This window comes from Palaemon carinicauda, chromosome 20 (assembly GCF_036898095.1).
Source record: "Palaemon carinicauda isolate YSFRI2023 chromosome 20, ASM3689809v2, whole genome shotgun sequence".
Lineage (NCBI taxonomy): Eukaryota > Metazoa > Arthropoda > Malacostraca > Decapoda > Palaemonidae > Palaemon > Palaemon carinicauda.
This window is the reverse complement of record NC_090744.1, coordinates 48,574,474-48,590,168: the sequence shown is the minus strand read 5'-3', so window position 1 is coordinate 48,590,168 and position 15,695 is coordinate 48,574,474.

Sequence of the window (15,695 nt, the reverse complement as noted above, 5' to 3'; positions counted from 1 at the left end):
TAACAGGCAATCGACTTCTCTAACGTTTTGCCGCTACATGTTTATTTCTGTCTGGAAACATCTTCTTTAGTTTCAAAATCATGGGGCTTTCGGTTAAAAATTATTTAGCAACTCTGCCTCTCTTCTACCGGATCCCAATGTCAGTTTTCTTCTATAACATAATTACAGATAGCCATGTTTACAGGCCAAATGAAACCCAATTAACCAACTGCAAAATTTCATCTGGTAAAAAAAGTATAAATTGATTCCATCGTGTCCCTCCGGAGAGTACGAACATGGGCACTTAATATACACCCCTTTGGTACTCGTTATTAACGTCACTAGCTCTTCTTTCCGCTTCCCATTGTTAACTGTTAACAGTTTATCTTCGATGGACATATTATGATTTCAAGTACAAAGTGAGCATGCGGTTATATAGAGAAAACAAGAATAGTTAATTTATTATTTGAGAAATATGACCCTTTGAACATACTGTTGATAATGCTAAGTGTGGTGGTATCTTTAAAGGATTCGATCTGCAGAATATGACTGGCTCATGATTGTCCTCCTGTTCGATTTCTAAACCATGATTTACTTTCTATAACCAATAGTTGTGTATCTGCACGATATGAGTAAAATATCAAAGCATATACTTATAAAGTAAGTCATGTCTCCTCTAGATGTAAAAAAAAAAAAAAAAGGAAAAAAAAATGCAACAAACAAACAGCGTTTATGTCGTTGACAGTGCATTGAATAACAAGCTACGGTTACAAATGTATGATAATGGTTTATAGACATCAGTCCCTTAATCTAGATATTACTGAAAGGATCAATCAATGCATTTATTTATATGTTGAACATAGAGAGAGAGAGAGAGAGAGAGAGAGAGAGAGAGAGAGAGAGAGAGAGAGAGAGAGAGAGAGATCTGTCTATAAGTACAGAAATACCCGGTCGCTAGTTAACGTGGTTGTAACGTCAGAATCAACCTGGTGTCTCGAAAGGGACCTGCAGTAGAAGTTAGGACTTCTCACCCTGAATGGATAGAAACTAATGGATAGCGAGATTTTGTATCCCTGAGCAAATTAATTCTGACAGGGATACCTCTTTCTCTTGTCAATTAGCGAATCTCCTGCTGTCACCATTCATCCGGCAATTACCTACTTCCATGCTGCCAACGGTATGGATGAACGTTTTCACCGTACCGTCAAAACAACTTTGATGTCTCGTTGCAAGGACTTCAACTGGTTTACTCAGCTTTCCCGGATCCTTCTGTGACGGAGGACTACTCCTAAAGACACCTTGGATGTCTCGGCAGCTGAAATCGTATATGACGATCTGTTGGACGTCCGTGGCAAGTTTTTTTTTTGTTTCCCCTGTTTTTCCCCTCTGCAACGTTATCCGACAATTCCCCGCTGAGCAACACATACCGACAAAAACGGACTCAGCAATGCACGTTTTCCTGCACAACGACTTAAGCAAACCATCGCTAATGCTCTTTTACATAGACCCTTTCCTCGTGATCCATCGTAGGCCGACAGCATTCTTCTCAACATACGTGACAAAGAAGACATGGTCTCGATCGCCAAAAGCTGCATATCTCCTACCAGATGATACTCTTGCAGTACACCTCTTAAGTGGTGTACTGCATGCCCTTTTTAGGGGAGGGGAGCAAGGTACAGCACGTAACGGTTTTGATTGTTATCTTATCATTCACTCTTCCCTGCACTTTCATTAAACTATATTTTTGTGACGTTCTTGCTTGCAAGTCCTAGTACTTAAGCACAGTGTCCGTTTAATAAAGTTTAGTTGCATTCACCTCTCGGTTATCAACTAAACCTGAAGAAGAATAATCTGTGACCTATAGAATTCTATTTTGCTTGTAAAAGAGATAATCAATTCTTACCTCTAACTTTAGAAGGCGTAATCTGTTTTTACAAATAATCTTAAGGTAGATATCAACATAGAAATTTAGGAGTAGGGACTTTATTATTCTATAGCAAACTTAGCAAGTAAATGAAAGTATACAACAATTAAACCAACAAAGTTGAAAAACACAGTATTTGTTCTAACATGAAGGATGACGAAAGGAGGCTTCACATTGGCTGTAATGCGAGTAAGCTATAGCTGCCAGATGATTTTTACTCGACTCTCTTAACTTGGAATCTGATCGACTAATTACTGCAATCTGAAACAAGAAGTTCAGTGATTTAAGAAACGGGGGAAAATATTATAAAAATTGATATATTCCATTCACCCTGAAGGTATATAATCATTCCACCAAACTCGAAGGTATACCATTGATGATGGCTTACTTATAGTGTTATATTTAGAATTAAGATAATTATCTCTATATATATATAGATATATATATATATATATATATATATATATATATATATATATATATATATATATATATATATATATATATATATATATATATATATATATATATATATATATATATATATATATATATATATATATATATATATATATATATATATATATATATATATATATATATATATATATATATATATATATATATATATATATATATATATATATATATATATATATATATATATATATATATATATCAATATATATATATATATATATATATATATATATATATATATATATATATATATATATATATATATATATATATCTATATATATATATATATATATATATATATATATATATATATATATATATATATATATATATATATATATATATATATATATATATATATATATATATATATATATATATATATATATATATATATATATATATATATATATTCATATATATATATATATATATATATATATATATATATATATATATATATATATATATATATATATATATATATATATATATATAATTTTTATCATCATCAGCAGCAACAGCAATTGATAGTTAACTACAGAATAAACACCCCAGAATATCCCTCCACTGGTATCTGCTTTCCTGATTTGTCAATCCATCGTCTTATTTCCCATCCCCTGTTTCTTTTGCAGATTCTGTTTCTCCTAATGTTCATCTATTATATATCATAATCACTATATATCCTACCCATGACAATTTCTTTTTCTTACATATTCTCTGTTTTAGATTGCCCTAGTATCCATGTTGCTCTTTTTGTCCCATAGTGTTATTTCTATCACTATTCTTTCCATTGTACTTTGAGTTGTTACTGGTTCATATTTTGAGATTTTTTTAAGGCTTTAATTTTCTGATGCATAAGTTAATACTAGAAAGGCCTCCTCATTAGATACTTTTCTTTTCAGAAAAAAAAGTGAGCTTTTACTTTCCACAATCTCATTTTGTTTACCAAAATGTTTTCATCCCATGCTTATCATTATTTTGTATTCAGTTATACCCGGTTATAAATATGCATATTTAATAATAATCTCCAGAGGTTTGTTGATATTCTTTATTGGTTGTCTCTCTGCACTTTCATTTCATATTATATTTGTTATAGTTTTATTAATTTTTAGTCCTACATTTCTGTTTTCTTTATTCAAATCTTCTATCATCTTTTGTAATTTCTTCCACGATTCAATAAATCGATCAATGCCACGTGCAAATCTTAAGTTGTCAAGGTATTCCCCTTAATTTGTTATGTATAAAACATCATTATCGTCATCATCTCCTTTTACGTCTATTGACGCAAAGGGCCTCGGTTAGATTTCGCCAGTCATCTCTATCTTGTGTTTTTAATTCAATATTTCTGCATTCACCATCTCCTACTTCAAGCTTCATAGACGTCAGTTATGTAGGCCTGGGTCTTCCAACTATCCTAGTACCTTGTGAAGCACAGTTTGGTGATCTAATAGCTCTTCGGGAGTGCGAACAGCATGCTCAAACCATCGCAATCTACCCCTAACTATGATATCATCGATATATGGCAATCGAGTAATCTCGTATATTTTCATTTCTAATATTTACCCTCCAATTTACTCCCAATAACTTTTTGAGGATTTTGTTCTCAAATCTACTTAATCTGTTGGAGTTTGTTTTATTGTCATACCATGATTCATGGTATATAATATGGTTTTTATTTGTAATTTAAGGCGATTTGATTTCCAAAATTTATCTAACCTAAAATTGTCTGATTTTCTTTTTTCAGCCTTTTACTAAACTCTAGTTCTAAAGAACATGAATAGCAGATCATAGTTCCTAAATACTTAAATGATTCTCTCTTATCAAACATTTATCCTTTCAATGATATTTCATCTTCCATTGCATAAACCATTCTCTTTATCTCTCTCTGTCTCCTATTTATGTTGAGCCTCATCAACTGTGATATTTCATGCATTATGGTGTTCTGCTCAAAAGGGCAGCATCATCAGCATATTCTAGGTCTGCTAAATTCCTGTTACCAATCCAGTTCATTCTTTCTTCACCATCTCAGACTGTTCTACGCATTACTAAATCCATGAAAAGAATAAACAACATAAGTGGCAATACATTCTCTTGGAGTACTCCGCTGTTCACTGGAAATTCCCCTATAGGAATCAACTAACATTAAATTTTCACTTGCTCTGCTCATGAACGGACTTAAATAAATTCACATATTTGACAGGAATTCCATAATAACGCAGCTCCACAAAATTGGCCGGTGCACACTATCATAGGCTTTATCATTATTCACAAATGATATCAAAAGTGAATTTCTATAATCTACGCATCCTGCTTGTTCATCTATCAGCTTTTCATCAACATTTCTCTCTCGTCTCTTTAGAATAAGAATACATGGCATTTTTACCAACACTTTCAACTCCCATTCATCAGGTTTAGCCTCTTCCTGCCACATTCTAAAAAATAATCATGTAAGTATTCTGGGGGTCACTTCATTTTCAGCCGGTATTATATCCAGGGGATTTCAATCTCTATTTTCGGAATTTATATCCAATTTCGGAGATATATATTCCAAAGATAGAATTCGGCATTAAATGCCATTGTGGTTGATATTTACATTGATTGAAATCACGAGTGTTGGTAATATATATTCATCATGAACAGATGCCTGAATTCGACAGGAATGTGTACAGTGACTTGTCATAAACTTATATCTCTCTAAACAGCTCAGTTGGTAGAGTCTTCACAGGTATGGTTTCGCCTGAATAGGCAGCGATTCGAATCCCTGCCCAGCCAGAAGCTATTACCATAAAATGAATTCCAGTGGATATATATTCCCAAGATAGAATTCGATACTAAATGCCATTGTGGTTGATATGTACATTGATTGAGATCATGTGTGCTAGTGAATATATTTATTTATATAGTATATTATATATATATATATATATATATATATATATATATATATATATATATATATATATATATACTAGTAATCCTTATCCGACTAACATAGTGATTTCTGTGTATGGCATCATTACAAGCTCAAGTTTAATCAATTCTTTAATAACATTTTGGCATTGAAATTTTCCTCACAAACTATTCCTGATAGGTACCGAGATTTTAAAAAAAATACAAAAAAAACATTCTTCATAATTTTGGAAACAGAAATTGACCAATGACCATATTGTCTTTTGGAACAAAGAGGTTTTTGTGGTAATTCTTTTTTGTTAATATACCTTTTTACCACAAAAAAAAAATGTTTTTCGATATAAGTCATGAAAGTTACGGTAAAAGACAATTATTCTTGTTATAATTGTTTGTATGTTTGTTTTTAATAACCTGTCATCCTTAGATTTAGACAAGACAAATCGTACAAGAGCCTTAAATTTATAAACTCCAATTTGCAGAAATACGATGGAAATTGAGGGTGGGATTTATGGGCAGTACTTCTGGCTTATAACAGTCATTACGTTGAGTTAGAGGGAGGTTACTAATTTCATGTTTTTAGTTCTTCTTTTCTTCTTTGCTGAAGAATTACAATAATAGAGAACTCCATTGATGAGAAACACTTTCCTGAATATTATTATTATTATCATTATTATTATTATTATTATTATTATTATTATTAAAGATTATAGCTGCCTCAGATGCAGATGAGCTTTTCTCATGCTCTAATTTTCTTGTATTTTTCATAAGTACTGCCTGCGTTGAGTAGCTGTTCTATATTGGTCATCGGTAAATAGGGAATATAAAAACAGATTTTCTTTTTATAAAATTTACCAAATTTAAACATGTCAAATTCAGGGTAGAAAAAAGTCCGCAGCGCAATTCCAAAGGGTACCTATTGTTTACTCTCATCTTCAGGCTAGATGTGGTATGATGTAATCTGGTATAGGTCTATGTATACAGGTAAGGGACGGTAGTCAATTCGGGAGCTAGTCGTTGATTGGTCACTATGAGCGGATGTGGTACCAAATCTCCGAAGGAGCAGTTCTCCTATTGGCTGAGGTGCTTGCTGTGAGAGTATCTATTACAGTCAGGCGGCTGCTGAACTCATAGTCGGAGGTAGGCGGGGTATGAGTAATACAGGGCTGGGCTCCCAGTGAAGAGTGCTGATTGGCCAAGATGCTTCTTGAGCGGGCCTTGGCGTCAGGCAAGCTGTTCTGCCCCTCAGCTCCTAAGTCTAATGAGTCCCGAGCTGCTCCCTGATTAGTTGAGGCGCTCACAACAAGAGGTTCAGTCATAGACATAATGTCGGGTTTCTAATTATCCTCATATTTCTCGATGTTGGCAATGGTTTGATTTGTGCTTCTGTGGCAGGAAAGGAAGAGTAGAATTTCTTGTATAGTTTTAAGGTTTGGTCTTTTCTGCTGTATGATCAGGGCCTCTAGAATCTTTAGTCGTCTGCTGTATGGGGCATTGCTGGTGATTGTGGTATTGCTAGTGAGGTCTTCTCTTTTGATACTCTTGTTATGCACCAGGAGTTGATGATCTTAATAGCACACTGCTGAACGTGGCAGAACAAATGTTTAGAAAGTCTTATCGTTATCATTCCAGCATATTGACCAGGAAATCCATGGACTGAGCGTTGGTAAAAATAGACAACCTTAAATATCTTCAGAGAAACCTGCATGGGAGAGGCTGGGTTGTTCTTCCTAACGATGGATATTGTCATCTTTGTTTAATAATAAATTATCAAGTTTATCTCAGTTTCTACTAGAATGGCCGTGATGTTGTTCCTTATAATCACCTTAATAACCTTCTCCTCTTTCTAGTACTTTTTGTGCATAAATCCCTTGAAGTACAGGTTGACTGTGTAAGTATACATCTACTAAAAACTGTTAAATCCTATTTTTGGTTGACACACCCACACACACACACAGGCACACACACACACACACACACACACACACACACATATATATATATATATATATATATATATATATATATATATATATATATATATATATATTTATATTTTCATATATATATATATATATATATATATATATATATATATATATATATTTATATATCTTTATATATACATATATATCGATATATATATATATATATATATATATATATATATATATATATATATATATATATATATATATATATATGTATATATATGTACACACATGTATATATATATATATATATATATATATATATATATATATATATATATACATATATATACAAATATATATGTATATATATGTACACACACATGTATATATATATATATATATATATATATATATATATATATATATATATATATATATATATATATATATATATATATAAATATTTGGGCTCAAGCCATGGCGTCCTGATGGAAGGTTCCTTTTTGGTAGCTTCCTTGGGTAAATAACTACTAGATATTCCCAGAGAATTTAACCACAGGTTATCACAGAATTCTAACTTCTGGAGCGAGTATCCTAAAGGTTTCCCTTTAAGACATCGTATATCAACAGGGGACGCATGTATTAACACGCCACATAGCTATCTGCACCCCACATAGAGTTAACACTTCAATGTGGAGGGGCGGAGAATAGCTGGGGAGCCGTTCCACAGCTATACTGTCCGTGGCTACTTTTGGTACTCGAAACGTAAACAAACGGGCGCCATTGCTAAATGACGTCACGTCCGTCCTCATCCTTCTACTAGTAGCTTGCCTTACTAGGATGGATTTTCCCTTGTGCTATTTTCATCGGCTTGCATCTTCGTTATGTCGCTACCCTCGGCCTCGCCTTCTTTTGGAAAGTTGAGTACCAGGTTCCAGTATTGTTTAAATAAGCTCTGACCGTAAAGTAACTTTTACTTTTCGAGATATTTTATGTTTTCTGGCAGAGCTATGCTGCTACCGGACACGCCATTTTATGGCGTCGCTGTTACATTGCATGCGTTATTTATCTAGCCTGATCAGCTTATTCTGGTCTTATTAACTAATTGATACTATTAGTTATTTAGTCTTCATAGCTAGGAACTATATATATCGTGTTTTGACGCTTTTTTATCGGTCATCGCCTGACCCCATACTAGATCGCTAGCTTAGCCCCTAGGCCAGAGTGCCTATCACCAGTGTTCATGCATGATATATTACAGTGATCCTAGGTTAAGTTATGAAGATAGTGGCATTATTTTATGATACTGTTTACTGTGATGCAAGTGTTTTCGAGTTCAGGGACCATATAGGGGATAGGTTTGATACTGTGCCTTTCTAACCTAACCTAAATGTAGGACCCCTATAGGCTCCCTTTACCCCCTGCCTTAGGGCATTCCCTCTGTGTAGCCTTGCTCCCCCTACCATGTAAGGGGATCAAGTTCATACCAGAGTACCTATCGCTTCTCTGTCCTCCCTAAGGGAATGATCCCCCCTTAGGGTTGCGTCCGAGAATGAGGAACGGCCTGCCCTTCCTCAATTGCTGAGGTTAGGTTACCTGACCTTCCTTGCAATTGCGATACGTCTTCCAGCCTTCCTAGCTTAGGGTGTAACATCCCTGCTCTAGGTTAGGCCTTGGGGGGAGCTAGTTCTGTGCCTTGGTTAAAACGGTACCCATGCACCGTTCTCAGCCAGGCTGCCTACCTTAGGCTAGGGAGCGTCCTCCCTTCCTTGGTGGCCGCTTTGGTACAGAGCCTCCCCTATGGAAGACCCTGCTTCTTCTCCCCTCCCCACCTATCCCTTGTATGGCCTAGCCTATACTTAGGTTAGCCTATACCCATTTCTCCCCTGTCCTACAACTCCTCCTTAGGGTGGAGTGACAGGGCTATCTTGAGTCCCTGTGTGCAGTCCGCTCTGGTACATATACCCTTCATAGTGTCCTATGGGGTTAGCCACTGGATGCGTTTTGTCCGCAGGGGTTCTCCCCCCTCTTGGGTGTTCCCTAGCCCTCCCTTGGGCTACCCTGGCTCCCGGTCGCCTGCGGCCCCCTGCCATTGGCTGATAGGGCTAGCCTCTATCATGGGTACACCCATTCAGGTGGGATGATTTGGGGTTCATGTCCTTACCCCTCCATCCCTCCTTCTGTCTCTTTTCACTGTCCTGGTGCTGGTCCCTTGCCGCCTCTACTGCCGGCGATACCGCCCTCCCCCTTGGTGACACATTCCTTGTTCCCCCCTGGCCGACAGTCCTCCGTGTGCCGGAGGGCTGCCGCCTCCCGTCAGTGTACAGCCGATGGCCTACCCTCATACCTCCTAGCTTCGGTCGTCCATCCATCGGGCCGGCCCCCAGCGTGCCGGCATCCATTGCCGGCGGTCCGGTTTTGCTATAGCCTATCCTTTGTCCCTGTCACCAAGCCGGCAGCCGAAGGCTGCCGGAGCCGCCTCCGCTGTGCCGGCGGCCGCTATCCTGGCATTACTCCTGACTTCTCTATGTGTCTTCCCTAATGCCAGAAACTCTGCTGGAGCGGCCTCCGGCGTTGCGCCGTTCTGCCGGCGCCTTCCGGAGACGCCAAGAGACTTGCACCCCTTTTCCCAGCTATCAACACCATGCTGATAGCCCTACGCTGCAGCCAGATGGCTTGGCTACATAAATAGATAGGTATTGTCTTACCGTTCTATTAATAGCCGTGCTGTCTTCTTGCATATCACAATTTTCCAGCATGCTGTGTGTATCTTAGCACGGCTGGTTGCCGGAAACCGTTACCCTATGGGGTCTTCTACACCCGCATTTTAATGGCCTGAGTGGTCTTAGTCCCAGATTTATATCTTAGGCAATTCCTGCTAGAATTCCCTTTGCCTCCCTGGCAATCTATGAAGAATTCTGCCTTGTGTCCTCGGCCACAAACAAATTGCCTATGGATAAGGTTACGGTAACCAGCCGGGCGGGATACACGGAGTATGTGTCTATCTACTTCATTTCCCGCTCCACTCTCTAACATCACAATGTTATTAATTACTTAAGATTAGGTTAAAATTAACCTTTTAATATTTAACTTTAGAATAATATAAGTCATTGGTATGACTTCCATATACTCATGTTCTCTTTCTCTTACAGGAGGAGTACGTGAAGTGTGACCACAACTTCTGTGGAGTGAAGCGCCCGCACTTCTACGGGCACACGGCGTGTAGGACCCACGCCCCTTGCGCCAACAAGAAAGGCGATCTGAAGTTTTGGGACCCGCAGAACTATACAGTCTGCAAGGACCGCCTGGTCGAGGCGTTCAACAATCCCTCTTCAGCGGAGGTTAGGGACGCTTCTCGAGAGAAGCTACGCAAGTGGGTGCGTGGCTTCCAAAAGAACGCCACTGGACCATACCTTGCCACCGAAGACTTGAGGGCCTTGCTTTTCCCGAAGGCATCCCCAGACTCTGTGGTCCCCAAGGATCAGATCCCCACCGTCCAGATAACGGTGGAACCGGACGTAGTCATGGCTCAGTCCATGCACGAGTGCCATTTGGATGCCGACAACGCGGAACGTATGTCGGAAGTGTCGGAGAATACGGAGAGGAACCTCATGGGCGAAGAATTGGGCTATGAGGAAGACCAGGTGGAATACCCTGAGTCGGAGCAGGAGGTCGCTCCACCTTCCACCCCCACACCGACTCTTACACTGACGAATGTATCACTTCCGTCTACATCCGCTACCCCGGATCCTACCCCATCCAACACCCAGGAGATCTTCAAAAAGCTTGAGGCTCTCATGGATAAGAAACTCCGCGAGACGCATGAGTTCTTCAGGACCAACATGGGAAGTTCGAAGCAGCCGAAAAGGATTTTGGTTAAGGACCTCCCCGCATGCTCAGATACCAACCCCTGGAGGTATGCTGAGCACATACCAATAACAAAGGGCAAGATCTTCATAAGCGAAAAGATCGGCTCGATTGTGCTGGAATAAGTGGAATTCTTCCCAAACTTTGAGGCTTATTCGGACTGTTACGTCCGACTTCGATCCGAACCTGCCTCTAAAGAAGAGACCGAACCAAAGGAGGTGATAGTGTTCGATCTCGCGAAGGCCCAGGCTATGCTGGCCAATACAGTGAAAAGTAGGGGCTTCACCTGCTCGAAACTTCCAGTGCTTAGCAAGAAGCACCCTACCTATGTCGCACCAGACGATGCGACCCTCCCCTTCTTGGAAAAGGCCTTCACTGCGGTACATAAGGCAGTGGAAGAAGGAAAACCTTGCCCTGCACTGGAGGAGTGCAGACCCTTCTCGCTGACTACTCTCCCTGATGGTAGACACTGGAAAGATGTCCAGTCAACATTTGTGATGGGAAAACTAGAACCTGACGTCGCTGGCCGTCAGTTTAACGAAGACCTCCCGAAACTTAATGACCATCTCCTTCCTCGGGAACATGACACGAAGGAAAGGCTCGCCGCATCCATGTCCCCCCAGGTACAGCTCCAAGTCATGGCCGGTGACACTAGGGTCCCTGACTACTACATGGTTCTCGCCAAAAAACATTTGGCGACCGTAGTAAAAGATCTGTACAGCTTCACGAAGGCTCGTAGAGCCTGTCGTGAATTCGTGTTCTCCAGTGCCACAGTGAGACACGAACCCCGGGGGCTGATTTCCTCCAACACCTGGGGTAAGCACCTCTTTCCCTCCTCCCTTGTGAAAGAGATCACCGACAAGGCCGCCACGGAGAACAGGAACCTTCTCCACAAGTGGGGCATGTCGAAGAAAAGGAAATCCTCTCAGGACAACGGCCCTCAACCTAAGAGGAAACCCACAAAACCAAAACCCCAGCAACGTCAACAGAGACGGCAGTTTCCGGGATCCGCTACTCCCCAAGTGGCAGCTCAGCCACAGCAGACCTTTCAGCTGGTCACCCAACCGGTCTTGTCACAGTCGCCGGTTTTCACCCCTGCTTTCGAGCAACAGTCAACTACCTTTCGTCCCAAAGGTAGAGGCTCAAACAGAGGTGCAGGCAGAGACGCATCTCGCCGTCCCTCCAGGGGCAGAGGAGGAAAGGGAGCTAGCGGCCGAGGTAGTAAACCCTCGGGAAACCAGAAGCAATGAAGTGCTTCCGGTGGGAGGAAGACTCCGCCAATTCCAGGATCGTTGGACCTTCCATCCCTGGACACACAGCATCGTCAAGAAGGGTCTAGGCTGGAGCTGGACTCAACCACCCCCAACCTTCCAGCAGTTCTTCCAACAGTCAACCCCCCTTCTGGAAGAATATGTCCTAGAACTCTTGAACAAGAAGGTGATAAGGAGGGTAAAGTCAACCAGGTTCCAAGGGAGACTGTTTTGCGTCCCCAAGAAGGACTCCGACAAACTCAGAGTCATTCTAGACTTATCCCCCCTCAACAAGTTCATAGCGAACAACAAGTTCAAGATGCTGACTCTTCAACAGATAAGGACCCTTCTGCCTCAAGGTTCCTACACGGTCTCCATAGACCTAGCGGATGCCTACTGGCACGTTCCAATGAACCACCACACTTCCTCCTACCTAGGATTTCGACTCCAAAGGAAAAGATACGCTTTCAGGGCCATGCCCTTCGGCCTCAATGTGGCCCCACGGATCTTCACAAAGCTGGCAGACGCCATCGTTCGACAGCTTCGCCTCCGCGGCGTCCAGGTGATGGCCTACCTCGACGACTGGCTGGTCTGGGCTCCATCGCCCGAAGATTGTCTAAGATCCTGCAACGAAGTCACCCAGTTTCTGGAACACCCTGGGATTCAAGATAAACACAAAGAAATCTCGCCTCTCTCCAGCTCAGAAGTTCCAATGGTTAGGAATCCAGTGGAATCTTCAGTCACACCACCTTTCCATTCTCCCAGAAGAAAAGGAAGGAAATAGCAGGGTCTGTCAAAAGACTGCTGATATTCCAAACGGATCTCAAGACGTCAGCAGCAACGAGTTCTAGGCTCTCTACAGTTCGCCTCAGTGACAAACCCAGTGCTACGTGCACAGCTAAAGGATGCCGCGGGAGTCTGGAGACGTTCCGCATCCATCGCTCGAAGAGACCTCAAGAGACGGCTCCCAAACAGACTTCGGTTACTCCTAAAGCCGTGGTCGGAAGCAAAGGCCCTGAAAAGGTCCATCCCTCTTCAACACCCACCTCCATCACTCAACATCCACACGGACGCTTCGCTGGAGGGTTGGGGAGGTCACTCCCACCAAAAACTGGCTCAGGGAACATGGTCTTCCCTATTCAAGACGTTTCACATCAACATCTTGGAGGCCATGGCGGTCCTTCTAAACTCTGAAGAAACTCTCCCCGCCTCCCTCGATCCATATTCGTCTAACCCTGGACAACTCGGTGGTAGTTCGATGTCTCAATCGCCAAGGCTCAAGATTGCCCCAGATAAATCAGGTGTTTCTCCCAATCTTCCGTCTGGCAGAGAAGAAGAAATGGCACCTGTCTGCAGTTCATCTACAAGGATTCCGCAACGTGACGGCGGACGCTCTATCTCGGACAAGCCCGATAGAGTCGGAATGGTCTCTAGACGCAAGATCCTTCTCATTCATCTCTCACCAAGTCCCAGAACTTCAGATCGATCTCTTTGCAACGAGCGACAACAATCAACTTCCTCGATATGTGGCCCCGTACGAGGACCCCAAGGCAGAAGCAGTGGACACCATGTCACTGGATTGGAACAGATGGTCCAGGATCTACCTGTTCCCTCCCACCAACCTTCTGCTAAAAGTCCTCTCCAAACTGAGAACCTTGAAAGGAACAGCGGCCCTAGTGGCTCCCAAGTGGCCCCGGAGCAACTGGTACCCCCTAGTCCTGGAGCTACAACCCACGCTGATCCCTCCCCCGGGCCCAGTTCTCTCCCAGCAAGTAGAGAAGTCGACTGTCTTCGCTTCATCATCGAAATTCAGGGACCTTAATCTCATGATTTTCTCTCCCTAGCCGCGAAGAAAAAATTTGGGATCTCGAAGAAAAGTCTAGACTTCCTCGAGGAATACAAGACCGAATCCACACGATGGCAATACGAATCATCCTGGAAAAAATGGGTCTCATTCGTCAAGGCAAAAAATCCTATGGAAATCACCATTGATTTTTGCATGTCCTTCTTCATTCACCTTCATGGACAAGGCTTAGCAGCCAACACGATTTCTACCTGCAAATCGGCCTTGACTAGACCACTACTGTACGCCTTCCAGATTGATCTGTCCAGCGACATCTTCAATAAACTGCCGAAGGCATGCGCTCGTCTACGCCCAGCACCCCCACCAAAACCTATCTCCTGGTCCCTGGACAAGGTGCTCCATTTTGCCTCCAACTTGGACAACGATTCGTGCCCTCTCAAGGATCTGACTCAAAAAGTTATATTTCTTTTTGCTCTTGCCTCAGGAGCCCGAGTCAGCGAAATAGTGCCATTATCAAGGGACGAGGGTCACATCCTGTTTACAGACTCAGGACACCTTACCCTCTTCCCGGATCCGACGTTTCTCGCTAAAAACGAACTACCCACCAAAAGATGGGGCCCTTGGAGAATCTGCTCCCTGAAAGAAGATGCCTCTCTTTGTCAAGTAGAGAGCCTCAAGGTCTATCTTCGTAGAACTTCTGACTTTGGTGGAGGCCAACTCTTCAAAGGAGAAACATCGGGTAGCAACCTGTCACTGAAACAACTAAGAGTGAAAATCACCTACTTCATTCGCAGAGTGGATCCTGACAGTACACCCGCAGGTCATGATCCTAGAAAAGTCGCATCGTCTCTAAATTTCTTTCAGAGCATGAATTTCGAAAGCCTCAAGAGTTTCACAGGCTGGAAATCCTCGCGTGTTTTCTTCAAGCATTACGCGAAACAAGTGCATGAAGTCAAACATTTCGTGGTAGCCGCAGGTAGTGTTATGAAACCTGCACCCAGCTCTGCATAGAACAGTGAGTTACTTGGGACTTTAACTCCTCGGGTGCCTATGTTGACCCTCGTGTGATACGTAGTGAATTCAGAGGCACTTAGTGTTTTTTCATAGACTGTTCTTTTCAAGGTGAAATGTCATAGTCGTCACATGAGTGCCGCATGCCTAGAGCATGATGTGTTTTTGTCTTATTAAAGACTGACGTTCCTCTGGAACCTGTGCCTTGCCTGTAGGGACCATACTGACTGAGCTATCAAGAGAGATGAATCTCTCTTGATAGCTCAGTCGGTATGGTCCCTGCAGGCATGGTTTCCAGCCGAACAGGTGGGGGTTCGAATCTCCACCCGGCCAGAAGCTGTTACCATAAAATAAATTCCATGTGGATGTATATTCTCAAGATAGAATTCGGTATTAAATGCCATTCGTGGGTGATATTTACACACACACACACACACACAAACACAAACACACACACATATATATATATATATATATATATATATATATATATATATATATATATATATATATGTGTGTGTATGTGTGTGTGTG